Source organism: Equus caballus, unplaced genomic scaffold (assembly GCF_041296265.1).
Source record: "Equus caballus isolate H_3958 breed thoroughbred unplaced genomic scaffold, TB-T2T haplotype2-0000440, whole genome shotgun sequence".
Classification (NCBI taxonomy): Eukaryota; Metazoa; Chordata; class Mammalia; order Perissodactyla; family Equidae; genus Equus; species Equus caballus.
Window position 1 is genome coordinate 2,936,867 of NW_027222395.1, and position 14,836 is coordinate 2,951,702.

A 14,836-nucleotide genomic window follows, 5' to 3' on the forward strand; every position below is an offset into this window, starting at 1 on the left:
GATTTATGTTTTTTTAATAAAGAATGTCTATTGAACTGCCTACCCTATGCATTACACCATGTGTAGCAGCATCTCTGGCCTCTAACTTGATGACAATATCACCCAAACCACTGTTCCCTCCATTGTAACAATCTAAAATGTCTCCAGACATTGTCAAATGTCCCTTTGGGAGAGGAGAGGGATATATGATCATCCGTAGTTAAGAACTATTGCCTTATCTGGCAAATTTTCACCTGTCTTCTGTTTGAATTCAACTGAAAACTAATTTGCAAATTAAATATGATTGTTTCTTATTTCCCAAATGATGTTACTATATGGATTAAACAATTTGTATTATTGAAACTTTGTATACAATTTGTATTATTGTATAATTGTGTCTTTAAGTCTGGGAAGTATGATATTTAAAATCTTCTTTCTAACTATTTCTTCCATTTTTTTCTCTTGTGAGCCAATATAATTTTTTACCACACTTTACAATGTTATTTACAGTAGGTTCTGTTTATTACATTTCCCAGAAGCTTCAATTTATATCTTTCAGTTCAATTGTATTTAACATTTGCCTATTCTCCCTTGTACAACTCTTCCAAAAGAATGTCACAGAAGATCACAGACATACACTTGAAAGCTCTCAAGGTCCTTCCATTCTCCCACTCCCGGGAAAAAGTTGTACAGACACTGCTGTGTAGGAGCTCAGCTAAGCCAGACCGTCTGTACAAAGCTCTGTAGCAAGAGGGCCCTTCTTATTCCAGAGACTTAATGTTTACAGCGGCTCAAAATTTCCCCTAATGATTTTTCCCATGAAGAACTGACTGAACCTAAGGCATCTTCTATATACCTTAAATGAAAAAAGAACATCCATATTTCTCAGAGCTACAAACCTGCTAGTGGAAAAGGCAGCCCCTCTCTTGCCTCTGGAGAGCTAGTCTAGGGGAGATGCTAAGATTCATATCTACTTCCACTCCTTGTACCCCTAGGACCCTAGAGATCAGTGCTTGCCTTATTTTGCAGAGGACTTAAATCAAGCAATTAAAATTATTGTTTTCTGATGTAATTCTGGTTTCTTGAAAATCTGAATAAAAACAACAGCAGCTTTAGAAACATTTTATATAAAATTTAACTGAAAGTTTAAATGTCTTCTCCTCATGCACCATGATCAGTCTCATAGTCTCCTCAAATTCAAATTTCTGTATAATAAAAAGTCATAGCAGAAGTTATCTTTTTTATTTACTCAAAACACATCGCTCTCTTTTTAGTACATTGTTTTATTCTTTTTAAGTTTTTTCTATCTTTATGAGGTATAATTGACAAATAAATATATTTAAGGAGTACCACCTGGTGTTCTGATATACATATGCCTTGAGAAACAACCACCACAGTCAAGCTAATTAACCTATCATCACTTCAAATGACCTTTCTATTTTTTTCTGGTGAGAACACAAGTTCTAACCTCTTAGCAAATTTCAAGTATGTGACACAGCATTATTAAATATAGTCACATTTCTGTATATTAGATATTCAGAATGCAGTCAGCTGTGTAACTGAAACTTTGTACCCCTTGACCAACATCTCTCCATTTCCCCCTCCTCAGTCCCTGGCAACCACAATTCTACTTTCTCCTTCTGTGAATTTGACTGTTTTGGATTCCAAAAATAAGTGAACCATGCAGTATTCGTCTTTCAAAAATATTTCTTAAGTATCTACCATGTCCCTGGGCTCTGTTAATCATTACTGCTCCTGCTTACCTAACCGCACTGAAGGAGCGGGATGATCCTGCTCATGACCCTCAGCTACTTTATTATGTTCCTTCCAAGGGTAATAGGGACAAGGCATCTGCTCATGTATACCAATCATAGGACTACAGGTAAGAATTGGGTTTCTCATTGTCTCACAAGGAAGCTATGTCTGGCTAGAACCAGTATACTAGCGTTTCTAAAGTTATTGCAAACATCCTGGATACCTGATAAATAATATAGTGTACTCACAGCATGATAACATATTTGATTTCAATTAAAATACCACATTTCCACAAAACTTTTGATTCTCTCCTTTCTATATAATGACAGGACCAGGAAAAGAATTTGCCACCCCAAAATATGCCTCTTTGACATAAGGGCTATTTTGGGCTGATGGTTAGTAAAAAATAGCAGGTGCAGGGAAAGCTCTGAAAACCTAGTAGAAGTTACCCTTTTGTAAGGGAAATTTATAAGAGAAATCACCACTTGTAAGGGTGCCTCCCGCTCTGTGCCAAGAAGAGAAGGATGACTCTAAATCTCTAGAAACTTTTATTAGTGGAGATAGCTTTAGCTGCATAACAACTTTACCCTGGTTTACTGTTCTTTTCCTAGTAACCTCCTGTAACTGACCCTATCTCCACAGAGGGTGGTAAAGCTATTTTTCAGGGGCAAGAGAGGAAGCCAGCCAGCATCATGCACAGAAGAGGAAATTTTGATCTTCCAGTGGAAACGTATCCTGCCAGCATTTCTGCATACCAGCCAGTCCTCCCTGATCCCTTAAACCTTACTCCATACCTTGGACAGGTGAGACAGATTTGAGAGCCTGGCCTCTTGTCTTCTTACCAATTAATTGCACAACAAAGCCTTTCCTCTTTCAAAGACTGATATACCACAGTTTCAGATTCTGTGTGCATCAGGTGTCAAGCCCTTGCTTGGTAACATCTATCATCATTGACATTTCTTTAGGTTACATATTTATTATTTCACACTTACTGTTCAATAGCCTCCAGATTGGTCTTTACACCTATAGATTCACCATCTTCTATCTGTCTGCCACACTGCCACTAAAATAACTGTTTTCAAATGAACTTAACTGATATTCAGACATTTTGTTGAATATGCATAAAATATCTCTGGAAGTGTATATTCGGTACTTTTCACTGGCTGAGGGGAAAGAAGTGAACCATGGGAATATATAAACTATTCCAACAAAATACATTCAGAATAAACTAAATTAAAATAAATAAGTGAAAACTATAATGAGCAAGTCAGTTGTAGGATTGTAAATATGAATGATTCATAGTCACTTATAGGTACATATCCAAGTTCCTAAAATTTCCTCCCAGGTTTTCTCTGCTACACTTATTCACCTCATACTTTAAGTACAAATTTCAGTCTCTATAAGTTTCTGCATCTATATTTATTTATATCTATCTTCTATACATCTATCCATCTATATTTATGCTATTTTGTATATCTGCATATTTATGCAATGTCTCGTCAATCTGGATACCCTTAACTTACCACGTATCTCATTCATCCACAAAGCACTTCTAAGTTATGAACCCTTCCATGAAACCTTTCTAACTATTCCAGACAAAAGTTATTGTTCTTTGAAAGTCACAATTTCTGTGAATCATCCTTTGTTTAGTTATTGCTTGGGTCACAGTGTGATGTAATTATCAGTTTATATATTTACATGGCTTTCTCTACAGCTAGAGTGTGGGTTCCTGGATATCGTGCACAACCTCTCTTTCAATTGTGTATCCTCCTCATATATTTCTATGTCTACCCAAGAATAGATGCATACACATAGAGGTATTATTGAAGCAGAACCCTTAGCTTTATTTTCTTCATCTGAAATATTTGGAGTAAGTCTGAGTCTCTTCACATCAGAAGTGAGATTGTACTCACTGTTCAAGTCCATGTATTTATTGCAGCTACCAAACTTGGATCCCAATTTTATCATCTAGTCTTCTGATCCTTCTTCTATACTATACTGACCTTCAACCTTTGATGCAAGGATCAAATAGTCATGGGTTGGAAAGCCTGATTTGCTATTAAAATTAAATTTACAATCTATGAAGCAGTATGAATTCAATTATTTATTATTTTTCCTGACAGAATTCTAGAGAAAAACATTGATATCCAAAACTCTTCAGATTTGGATGTGGACATCCTTTGGAGGTCTTAATCCTGCCTACTACAAGTTTTTTCAAGGGCATCTTATTTTATGTCATTCATGAGACCTTATATTTAAAAAAAAAAATGAATATAGAATTTCTCAAACCCTCTAGAGTGAGTGAGAAATTAACTCTCAAAATTTCATGCAAAAGAGATTCTTGACGGATAAAACCTAAATCTACCTACACCTGACTCTAACACAGAACCACAGTCTTGCTACTTAAAGTGGAGTCCACAGACCAGGACCTGCAGCATCAAGAACACCTGGAAGCTTGCTAGAAAATGCAGTCCTTGAGCCCAGTGGAGACCTGATGAGTCAGAAATTACATTTGAAGTACAAACCTTAGTGATGTGTATGCACAATGACATGAGAGAACTGCTGGATAGAGAAGGATTTCTCACCTTCTCACTGTTCACCTTTGGGGCTGGATAAGTATTTGTGCAGGGTGCTGTCCTGTGGATTACAAGACATGGATTTGTTCAGACATTGCCAAATATCCCCAGGGGCAAAATTACCTCTTGCTGAGAACTGTTGTCCCATATTTGAGAACTGCAAGTATCCTGACAGAATTTCAATCCCTTATTTGGGATCCCTTATTTTCAAAATATTATTTTATTTTCTTAGTGCAGTAACATTGACTTATAACATTATATAAATTTAGGGTGTACATCATGATACTTGAATTTCTTTGTAGTTTATATCACATTCATCACCCAAAGACTAATTACAATCCATCAGTACACACACCTGTCTGATCACCCCTTTCACTGTCCTGCCTCCTCTCTTCCCCTCTGGTAACCACCAATCCAATCTCTGTCTCTATGTGATTGTTTGTTGTTGTTTTTAACTTCTACTTATGAGTGAGATCATATGGTATCTGACTTTCTCCCTCTGACTTATTTCACTTAGCAGAATACCTTTGTGGTTCATCCATATGGTCACAAGTGGCTGGATTTCATCATTTCTTATGGCTGAGTAGTATTCCATTGTGTATATATACCATACCTTCTTTATCCATTTGTCCATTGATTGGCACTTGGGTTGCTTCCGATCCTTGGATATTGTGAATAATGCTGAAATGAACATAAAGGTGCCTGTATCTTTATGCCTTCATGTTATCATGTTCTTTGGATAAACACTCAGCAGTGGAGTAGCTGAATCGTATGGTGGTTCTATTCCTAATTTTTTGAGGGATCTCCACACTGTTTTCCATTGTGGCTGCACCAGTTTGTACTCGCACCAGCAGTGCATGCGGGTTGCCTGCTCGCCACATCCTCTTCAACACTTGTTGTTTCCCATCTTGCTAATTACAGCCATTCTGATGGGAGTGAGGTGGTATCTCATCATACATTTAATTTGCATTTCTCTGATAGTTAATGATGTTGACCATCTTTTCATACGTCTGTTTGCCATTTGTATATCTTCTTTGGGGAAATTTCTGTTGAGATCTTTTGCCCATTTTTTAACTGGGTTGTGAGTTTTTGAGCTGCTGAGATGTATGAGTTCTTTGTATATTTTGGATATTAACCCCTAATCAGATATATGGTTTGCCAATATCTTCTCCCAATTGTTAGGTTTTCTTTTCATTTTGTTGATAATTTTCTTTGCTGTACAGAAGATTTTAGTTTAATGTAGTCCTATTTGTTTCTTTTTTCTATCGTTTCCCTTGCCTGGTCAGACATGGTACTTGAAAATAACTGCTAAAACAAGTATCTAAGAGTGTACTTCCTGTGTTTTCTTCAAGAAACTTCATGGTTTCAGGTCTTACAATCAATTCTTTAATCCACTTTAAGTTGATTTTTGTGTATGGTGTAAGATCATGGTCTACTTTCATTCTTTTGCATGTGGCTGTCCAGTTTTCCCAACGCCATTTACTGAAGAGACTTTCCTTTGTCCATTGTATGTTCTTGGATCCCTTGTTGAAAATTATCTGTTCATGGATCTGTGGGCTTATATCCAGGATCTCAATTCTGTTCCATTGATGTGAGTCTCTGTCTTTTTGTGACAGTACCGTGCTGTTTTGGTTACTATGGCTCTGTAACATCTTTTGCAATTAGGGAGTGTGCTACCTCCAGCTTTGTTCTTTTTCCTCAGGATTCTGTTGGCTACTTGGGGTCTTTTGTTGTTCCATACAAATTTTAGTGTTCTTTATTCTATTTCTATGAAAAATGTTGTTGGAACTTTGATAAGGATTGCACTGAATCTGTAGATTGCTTTAGGATTTACGGACATTTTAATTATGTTAATTCTTCTAATCTAAGAGCATGGGATATCTTTCCACTTCCTTTTGTCTTCCTCAATTTCTCTCAACAATGTTTTATAGTTTTCACAGTGCATATCTTTCACCTCTTTGGTTAAGTTTATTCCTAGGTATTTTAGTCTTTTTTTGCAAGTGTAAATGGGATTATATTCTTAATTTCTCTTTCTGCTACTTCATTGTTAGTGTATAGAAATACAACTGATTTTTTTTTTAAAGATTTTTATTTTTTTCCTTTTTCTCCCCAAAGCCCCCGGTACAGGGTTGTATATTCTTCGTTGTGGGTCCTTCTAGTTGTGGCATGTGGGATGCTGCCTCAGCGTGGTTTGATGAGCAGTGCCATGTCCGCACCCAGGATTCGAACCAACGAAACACTGGGCCGCCTGCAGTGGAGCACGTGAACTTAACCACTCGGCCACAGGGCCAGCCCCACAACTGATTTTTTTATGTTGATTTAGTATCCTGCAACTTCCCCATATTCATTATTTCTAAAAGTTTTTTTGGTGGATTCTTTAGGGTTTTCTATACATAAAATCATGTCATCTGCAAATAGTGACTGTTTCACCTCTTCCTTTACAATTTGGTTCTGTTTTATTTCTTTTTCTTGCCTGATTGCTTTGGCTAAGATTTCCAATACTATCTTAAATAAGAATGGTGAAAGTAGGCATCCTTGTCTGGTTCCTGTTCTTAGAGGGATGTCTTTCAGTTTTTCTCTAATGAGAATGATATTAGCTATTGATTTGTTATATATGGCCTTTATTATATTGAGGCTCTTTCCTTCTATATTCATTTTCTTCAGAGATTTTATCATAAATGGATGCTATGTCTTGTCAAATGCTTTCTATGCATCCATTGAGATGATAAAGTGACTTGTTTTCTTCATTTTGTTAATGTGCTGTATCACATAGATTTGCGGATATTGAACCATTCCTGTATCCCTGGGATAAATCCCACTTGATCATGGTGTTTGATGTTTTTAATGTATTGTTGTATTAGATTTGTTAGTATTTTGTTGAGACTTTTTGCATCGATGTCCATCACTGATATTGCCCTGTAATTTTATTTTCTTGTGTTGTCCTTTTCTGGTTTTGGTATCAGGGTAATTTTGGCTTCAAGGAAGGAGTTAAGAAGCTCCCTCTCCTCTGCAATTTTTTGAAAGAGTTTGAGAAGGATAGGTATTGAGTCTTCTTTGAATGTTTTGTAGAATTCACCAGGGAAGCCATCTGTTCCTGCACTTTTATTTTTGGTGAACTTTTTGATTATTGTTTTGATCTCCTTACTGGTGACTGGTCTATTCAAATTCTCTATTTTTTCCTGATTCAGTAATGAAAGGCTGTATGATTCTAAGAATTTACCTATTTGTTCACAATTATCCAATTTGTTGGTGTAGAGCTTTTCATATTGCTCTCTTATGATCTTTTGTATTTCTGAGGTGTCCATTGTATTGTCTCCTCTTTCATTTCTGATTTTATTTATTTAAGCTCTCTTTTTTTCTTGGTTAGTCTATCTAAAGGTTAGTCAATTTTCTTTATTTTTTCAAAGAACTACTTCTTGGTTTCATTGATTTTTCCTGTTTTTTGTCTCTTTATTTTTGCTCTGATTTTTATTATATCCTTCCTTCTACTGATTTGGGGCTTTGTTTGTTCTTCTTTTTCCAGTTCTTTTAGGTGCACTGTTAGATGGTTCATTTGAGATTTTTCTTTTTTGTTGAAGTAAGCCTGTATTTCTCTAAACTTCCCTCTTAGAACCACTTTTCCTGCATCCCATAGATTTTGGCATGTTGTATTTTCATTTTCATTTGTCTCCAAGTATTTTTTGATTTCTCCTTTGATTTCTTCATCTACCCAATCAGTGTTCAGTATCATTTTGTTTAATCTCTACATATTTGTTGCTTTTCCAAGTGTCTTCCTGTAGTTGACTTCTAGTTTCACACTGCTGTGGTCAGAAAAGATGCTTGCTATTATTTCAATCTTAAATTTGTATAGACTTGTTTAGAGGCTGAATATGTGATAGATCCTGGAGACTTTCCCATGAACATTTGAAAAGAATGTGTATTCTTCACTTGTTTATTTAGGAACAATAACCCAGAACTAACATCTGCCACCAATCTTCCTCTTTTTTGCTGAGGAAGACTGGCCCTGAGATACCATCCATGCCCATCTTCCTCTACTTTATATTTGTGATGCCTGCTTCAGCACAGCTTGACAAGAAGTGCATAGGTCCACATCTGGGATCCGAACCGGCAAATCCTGTGCCGCTGAAGCAGAATATGTGAACTTAACCACGGCTCCACCAGGCCAACTCAAATTCTTCAGTTTTGGGATAGAATGTTCAATATACATCTACTAAGTGCATCTTATCTAATGTGTCATTTAAGGTCAGTGTTTCCTTATTGATCTGCTGTTTGGATTATCTATCCATTGGTGAAATTGGAGTGTTAAAGTCTCCTACTATTCTTGTGTTACTGTCTGTTTCTCCTTTTATTTCTGTTAATAATTGCTGTATATATTTAATTGCTGCTATGTTGGCTGCACACTTATTTACAAGTGTTATATCCTCTTGTATTGTTTCTTTCATCATTATATTGTGCCCTTCTTTGTCTCTTATTAAAGCTTTTGTTTTAAGTCTATTCTGTCTGCTATAAATATTGCTACTCTAACTTTCTTTTCTTTGTCATTTGCATGGAGTATCTTTTTCCATCCCTTCACTTTCATTTTTTGAGTGTCTTTAGGTCTGAAATGTGTCTCTTATATGCAGCATTTACGTGGGTCTAGTTTTTTATCCAATCAGCCATGCTATGTCTTTTGAAGGAGCATTTAGTCCATTGACATTTAAAGTAGCTATTGATAATTACGTATTTATTGCAATTTTGTTACCTTTTGTCTGGGTGTTTTAGTAGTTCTTCTCTGTTCCTTCCTTCTTCACTTGTTCTCTTCCTTTGTGGTTTGATGTGTTTCTTTAGTGTTATGTTTGGGTCCCTTTCTGTTAGTTTTTTCTGCATTTATTATAGGTTTCTGGTTTGTGATTGCAATGAGATCCATATATGCTAATCTACGTATATAGCAATCTATATTAATTTGATGGTCTGTTTAGTTGGAACTTTTGCTAAAATCTCTACTCTATTAGACAATCCTCCCAGATTTATGTTTTTGATATCATATGTAACCTCTTTTTGTATGTGCATCCATTACCTTCTTATCATGGAAGTAGGTAATTTTAGTAGTTTTGTCTTTTAACTTCAGATCTTCAATAGTTGGTTGATCTGCTACTTTTACTCTACCATTGTCTTCACCAGTGATTTTATTGCCTTTTTATTTTTGATAATTTTCTTATTGCTATTTGTGGTTTTCTCCTTCCCACTTAATATGTTCCTTTAACATTTCTCGTAAGACTGGTTTCTTGGTGAAAAACTCCTTAATTTTTGCTTGACTGGGAAACTACTTTTCTCTCCTTCCATTCTGAATGATAACCTTGCTGCATAGAGTATTCTTCGCTGTAGGTTTTTTTCCTTTCACCACTTTAAATATATCATGCCACTACCTTCTAGTCTGTAGAGTTTTGGCTGAGACATCAGTTGACAGCCTTATGGACTTTCCTTTGTATATCACTGGTTGCATTTCTCTTGCAGTTTGTAGGATTCTCTCTTTATCTTTAATTTTGGACATTTTAATTATAATGTGTTTTGGTGTGGGTCTCTTTGGATTCATCTTGTTTGATGCTCTCAGTGCTTCCTCTACTTGGATGTCTATTTCCTTCCTTAGGTTAGCAAAGTTTTCAACTGTTATTTCTTCAAATATATTCTCTACTCCTTTCTCTCTCTCTTCTCCTTCTGGGACCCCTATAATACAATGTTAGTGTGCTTGATTTTTGTCCCAGAGGTCCCTTAGACTGTTTTTGTTCATTTTAATTCTTTTTTCTTTTATCTGTTCAGCTTGGGTGATTTCCTCTAGTCTTTCATACAGCTCGCTGATCCATTCTTCTATATCATCTACTCTACTATGTGTCCCTCTAGGCAATTTATCATTTCCATTATTGTATTCTTCATTCCTGATTGGTTCTTTTTCATATTTTCCAATTCTTTTTTGAAGTTCTCACTGAATCAATCCATTCTTTCCTAAAAACCAGTAAGCATCCATATGACTTTTGTTTGAACTCTTTGTCAGGTAGTTGTTTACTTCTGTTTCATTTAGTTCTTTTTATGGGATTTTGTTCTGTTCTCTTATGAGTTCTGTCCTCATTTTACGTCTTTGTTTGTGCTTATATCTATGTATTAGGTAGGTCAGCTACATATCCTGATCTTGGAGAGGTTGCCTTGGATAAGTGATGCCTTATGAGGCCCAGCAGTGTGCTTCTCTTGTCACCAGTTCCAAATGTTCCAGTGGTGACCTCCATTGGCTACATGCTTCCTTCTATTTTGGCATGTTTTCTTTTGCCGCAGGGAGGCCAGGCTGTCCCCTTGGCTGGTTGGTTGTAATGCTCAGCTGCATGTTGCTACTATGGACCCTCCAGTCAGTTTATAAGGCATGGAGAGCCCCCAGCACAGTTGGATGCAAGGTCTAAAGACACATTCCTTCTGTACGTTTTCTGTTAAGTGAGTAGACCCACAGTGTGGCTAGTTGTTATGCTCAGGGGCTTTCAATTGCTGTAGGCCTCTGTCCTGAAAGTCTGTCATCAGCTCTCTCAGGATTGCAGCTTAGTGGGGCTGGCCCAGGCATGGGAGCACCTGATTGTTTCAGGCTTTGGAAAGTGGAGCCAATTCTCTATGTAGCTGTTTAAGAAGCACAAGTCATCTGCAGCTGATAAGGTCCACAGGGGCACACACACCATCAACACAGTCCTGCCCTGTATGTATGTCCTGACCCCCTGATGCAGACCCACACACATGACTGCAGAGGCCACACACACTCCCCCAATGCCCCACACACTCTGCCCACTCCTGGCACATGCCCTGCCACACAGAAGAAGACCCACTCTCCTGCCTGCAGAGGATCCAGGCACCCAGCATATGCAGGCTTACAAGTTGCCCAAGGGCTTGCTGTTGGGTGGGGTTGCTCTCTAGGGTGGGCTGCTTGACCTGGCTGAGATGGATTAACTTGGTGTTATAATAGGTGGGGCAGATCCTGGGCTGACTGGAGTTCTTACTCTAATGGCTTCTGTTATCATCTGTGTCAGCACACCTTTACTGGGTCACAACAATGGTTACCATCAATTTCTCAGTCCCTGGAGAGATCTCACCTCTCACTGAGATGCAACCAAAGCCTATCACGTGAGTCTCTTTTTGCCAAAGGACTGTGCACCATTCTTTCTGGTGACTTTAGGTTGCTTTCTGAAATGGGTAAATTTGTGCATGGGCCCTTTAAGAGCTGGATTCTTTCCACTTATGTCCAACAGGTTTTCTAGAGGGATTCCCCCATTGTAGTTAATAACCAGAAAATCCAGTTATTGTGAGACTTGTCTCAGTTGTGTTGAGTCCAAAGGATGCTTATAGTGGTAACCTTCTCCCCTCACATCACCCACTCCTCCAGGGAAAGCTGCAACCTTAGGATTGCTCCTGGCCAGCTGTGAAACACTGTGGCTTGTGAAGGCCTCTTCCACCTCAGTCAGGACTGTATCTTGTTGCAGGGGTACTTTTTATCCAGTTTTCAGTTCTCTCTCAGGGGTAATTGTTCCAAGAACAGTTGTAACTTGGTTGTGTTCATGGATGGAGATGAGTTCAGAGTCTGCCTACACCACAATCTTGACATGAACCCCATGATGAATGTTCTTATGTTAAGGTCATCTGATTAGCAATCTTAATTCTATCTGTTACATTAACCATCCTATTCAAAGATTCTGGGGATTAAGATGCAGACATATTTAGGAGGCTGTTATTCTACCTGAAGTATATATTTTTTAAAAATATGTTACTTGGTGTCACTCAAGGATCCTTATATAAAAGAATCAAACACAGACTTTATCACAGCCTTTGGAATTATCGAATACAATATACTTTCAAAATTATATATGGATACAATATTTGATTCAGAAGATTTAAAACTATCTACACCTGACTGTAACACAAGACCACAGCATTGCTGCTCAAATACTGGTCCACAGACTGGGACTTGCAGCATCAACATCACCCAGGAGCTTGCTAGGAATGCAGAATCCCTTTGCCCTCCAGGACCTGCTGAATGAGAATCTGCATTTGAGATAGAATTCTGGGTTACTTATATGTATATTGGAGAAGTGCTGGCCTAGAATAGATTTTCTCACATTCTCACTTTAACATTTGGGAAAAGATAATTATTTGTGTTGGATGCTGTTCTGTGTATTGTAGGTATTTAGCAGCATCCCTTCAGACACTGCCATAAATCACCAGAGGCAAAACCCTCTCTGTTTGAGAACCATTGGCTCAGAGCTTGAAAATCAAAAGCATTCTGCCAGAATTACAATCAATGTTTATCCCTTATTCTGTTTATAATTTTGGACAGATCACTAAACTCCTACAAGCTCCATTCCTGTAACAGGGAATGGAATTCATAATAGTCCTTCTTCACAGAATGGATTTTCCAAAAATTAAATTAGACAATGTTTATAAGGTGTTATGTTCAGATTATATAGCATACTATTTTATAAATACATCTCATAATTCACAAAGTTTTCATAATGTGGGGCTAAAGACAGTTCTTATCTTATAAGTATGGAATTCTTCATTCATTTCACAAATATGTCATGAAACCAAGGAGTATAGTGCCCAGAGCTTTAAAGCAACACAGTTCTCTCCCTAGTTGAGGGAAATAATGACTTCCTGAAAATATCAGGAGTTGTGGCCCACCATAAGTCCACACTTTGAAGATCCGAGTCCCTAATCCAGGCAGTTGTTTCCTCAATCTAGAATCTGAGGAACTTGAACTCAGGGTTGAGATAGGATGCTGGGAGATTGGACCTCTGAAAGGCAGGAGAGTTCATGAAGAAGGAGTAAGAAAATCAGGATTCACTTAATTTCTAACATGATTACTACTGAAGAGAGAATCAGCAGGAAAAATTTCCTTTCTGTCCAGACCAGTGTCCCACAGGGAAATCATGTGTTCCTAGGTGTAAGTAACAATGAAAACAGTGTCTAATGAGCAGATATAGGGAGCTGTAAATATCTCTTTTGCTGTAGTCCCTCATGTATGCATCCTTGGGCTGGGCAGGGCATGTCTGTTTCTTTTGGAGTCCTAAATATGGCTCAGAGACCAATGTTTAACTCCTTCCTATCTTGTCAGAGGACAGGACTTCAGTCTCCAAAATCAACTGTCCAGAGAGAAATTTGGACTTCCACACAGACTTCTCCCTCTCAGAGACTGCGCCCAGGGGAGTTTGAGAGCACAGAAGGTACTGCAAAGATTGAGAGAGAACAGAAAATGAGAATTTTTACCTGATGTCACCTGAACATTCTAGCCCAGAGACAAGAGACTTCCATGTTTGTTTGCTTGATTAAATGATTAATTTATAATGAAATTATATAATATTTAAAGAGAGAAATGACTGTTGGGCTCAGCAATACAAGAACCATTGTTGATAATTAAGTGATGGGCATGGAAGTCCATTTAGGTGAGACTGAAGAAAGAATGTGAGGCATAAATTGGTTCCAGTAAAATTAGAACATATCTGAGGAGTTTTGCAGCAAAGTGTGTAAGAAAATCAAAAGGTAGGTGTGGAGGGATTTTCAGTAAAGTGAGAGTCTTTAAAAAAATTTTAAGATGTAGTTTATTTAAATATGTTTTGTATTCATTAAAAAGATCTAGATCAGTGGCGGTCGATATTACCTTGCAACAGCAGTTTATGAGACTTGCATTTCAGAGAATCTTCTTTCACTGTGAGTACTCACAAAAATATTATTTAACACATGAAGAAGAGTGCTAAAGAATTTTACTTTGCAATTATGTTATTACTACTGGGGATGCATATATATTTTGTGTTTATCAGATTTTCATTTTGTTGAAAATTGAATGTGTCAGTTCTTTGCACAGTTTATAGACTGGAGTCTGTGTTTATTGTTGGTTTTGATTGCATACTTTCAAACAAAAATTGGAATTTTTTCCACCAATTTTGCTGTTTGGCATTGAATTTCTTTATGTACAGATACAATTGGGGGAATTATGACAATTTATAAATTTTGTGTTGTCAAATCTATCTGTCTTTCATATTGTGCCACCCTTCATTACTTTTTAAATGTAGAAAGTTCTGTATCTTCTCTATCTTGTGAAAGACATTCTTTTGCATACAACTAATAATCACCTCTATCATGTTCATAAGCATATTTAAATCTATCTGTTTATATGGATAGGAATTACAACTTTATATATTGCTTCTTCCACTGCTTTTCAAAATTTATCTTTTATATTTTCATTTCCAGGACCTTGACTCTTTATCTTAACTTAGAGACCCATGTCGATGTGATTAAAGTATTGTATTTTGCAGCTTTTGTTTTAGAAGTTACTCTTAAAGTTTAATTCAGTTTTGCTTAACTGTTATTTGACTCCACTCGATTTAGCCTGGTCTTAGTTTCCCTGCCATTGTTTTTATTTTACAAATTATACATTTTTAAAAATGTTTTTCTGTATAAATGCACACATTTATGAAACCACAAAAGATAATAAAATAAATGAAGTCCTGCAAATGTATACTTTACAT

At 36.9% G+C, this 14,836-nt stretch overlaps 1 long non-coding RNA gene across 1 annotated transcript; it reads left to right on the forward strand.

Annotated features, from left to right (window-relative positions):
* The first annotated feature begins 1,734 nt into the window (after positions 1-1,734).
* LOC138923065 (uncharacterized) lies at positions 1,735-14,452 on the forward strand. Its single transcript, XR_011436190.1, has 3 exons — positions 1,735-1,861; positions 2,377-2,537; positions 13,426-14,452. It is a non-coding gene; the product is annotated as an uncharacterized lncRNA (long non-coding RNA).
* The last annotated feature ends 384 nt before the right edge of the window (positions 14,453-14,836 follow it).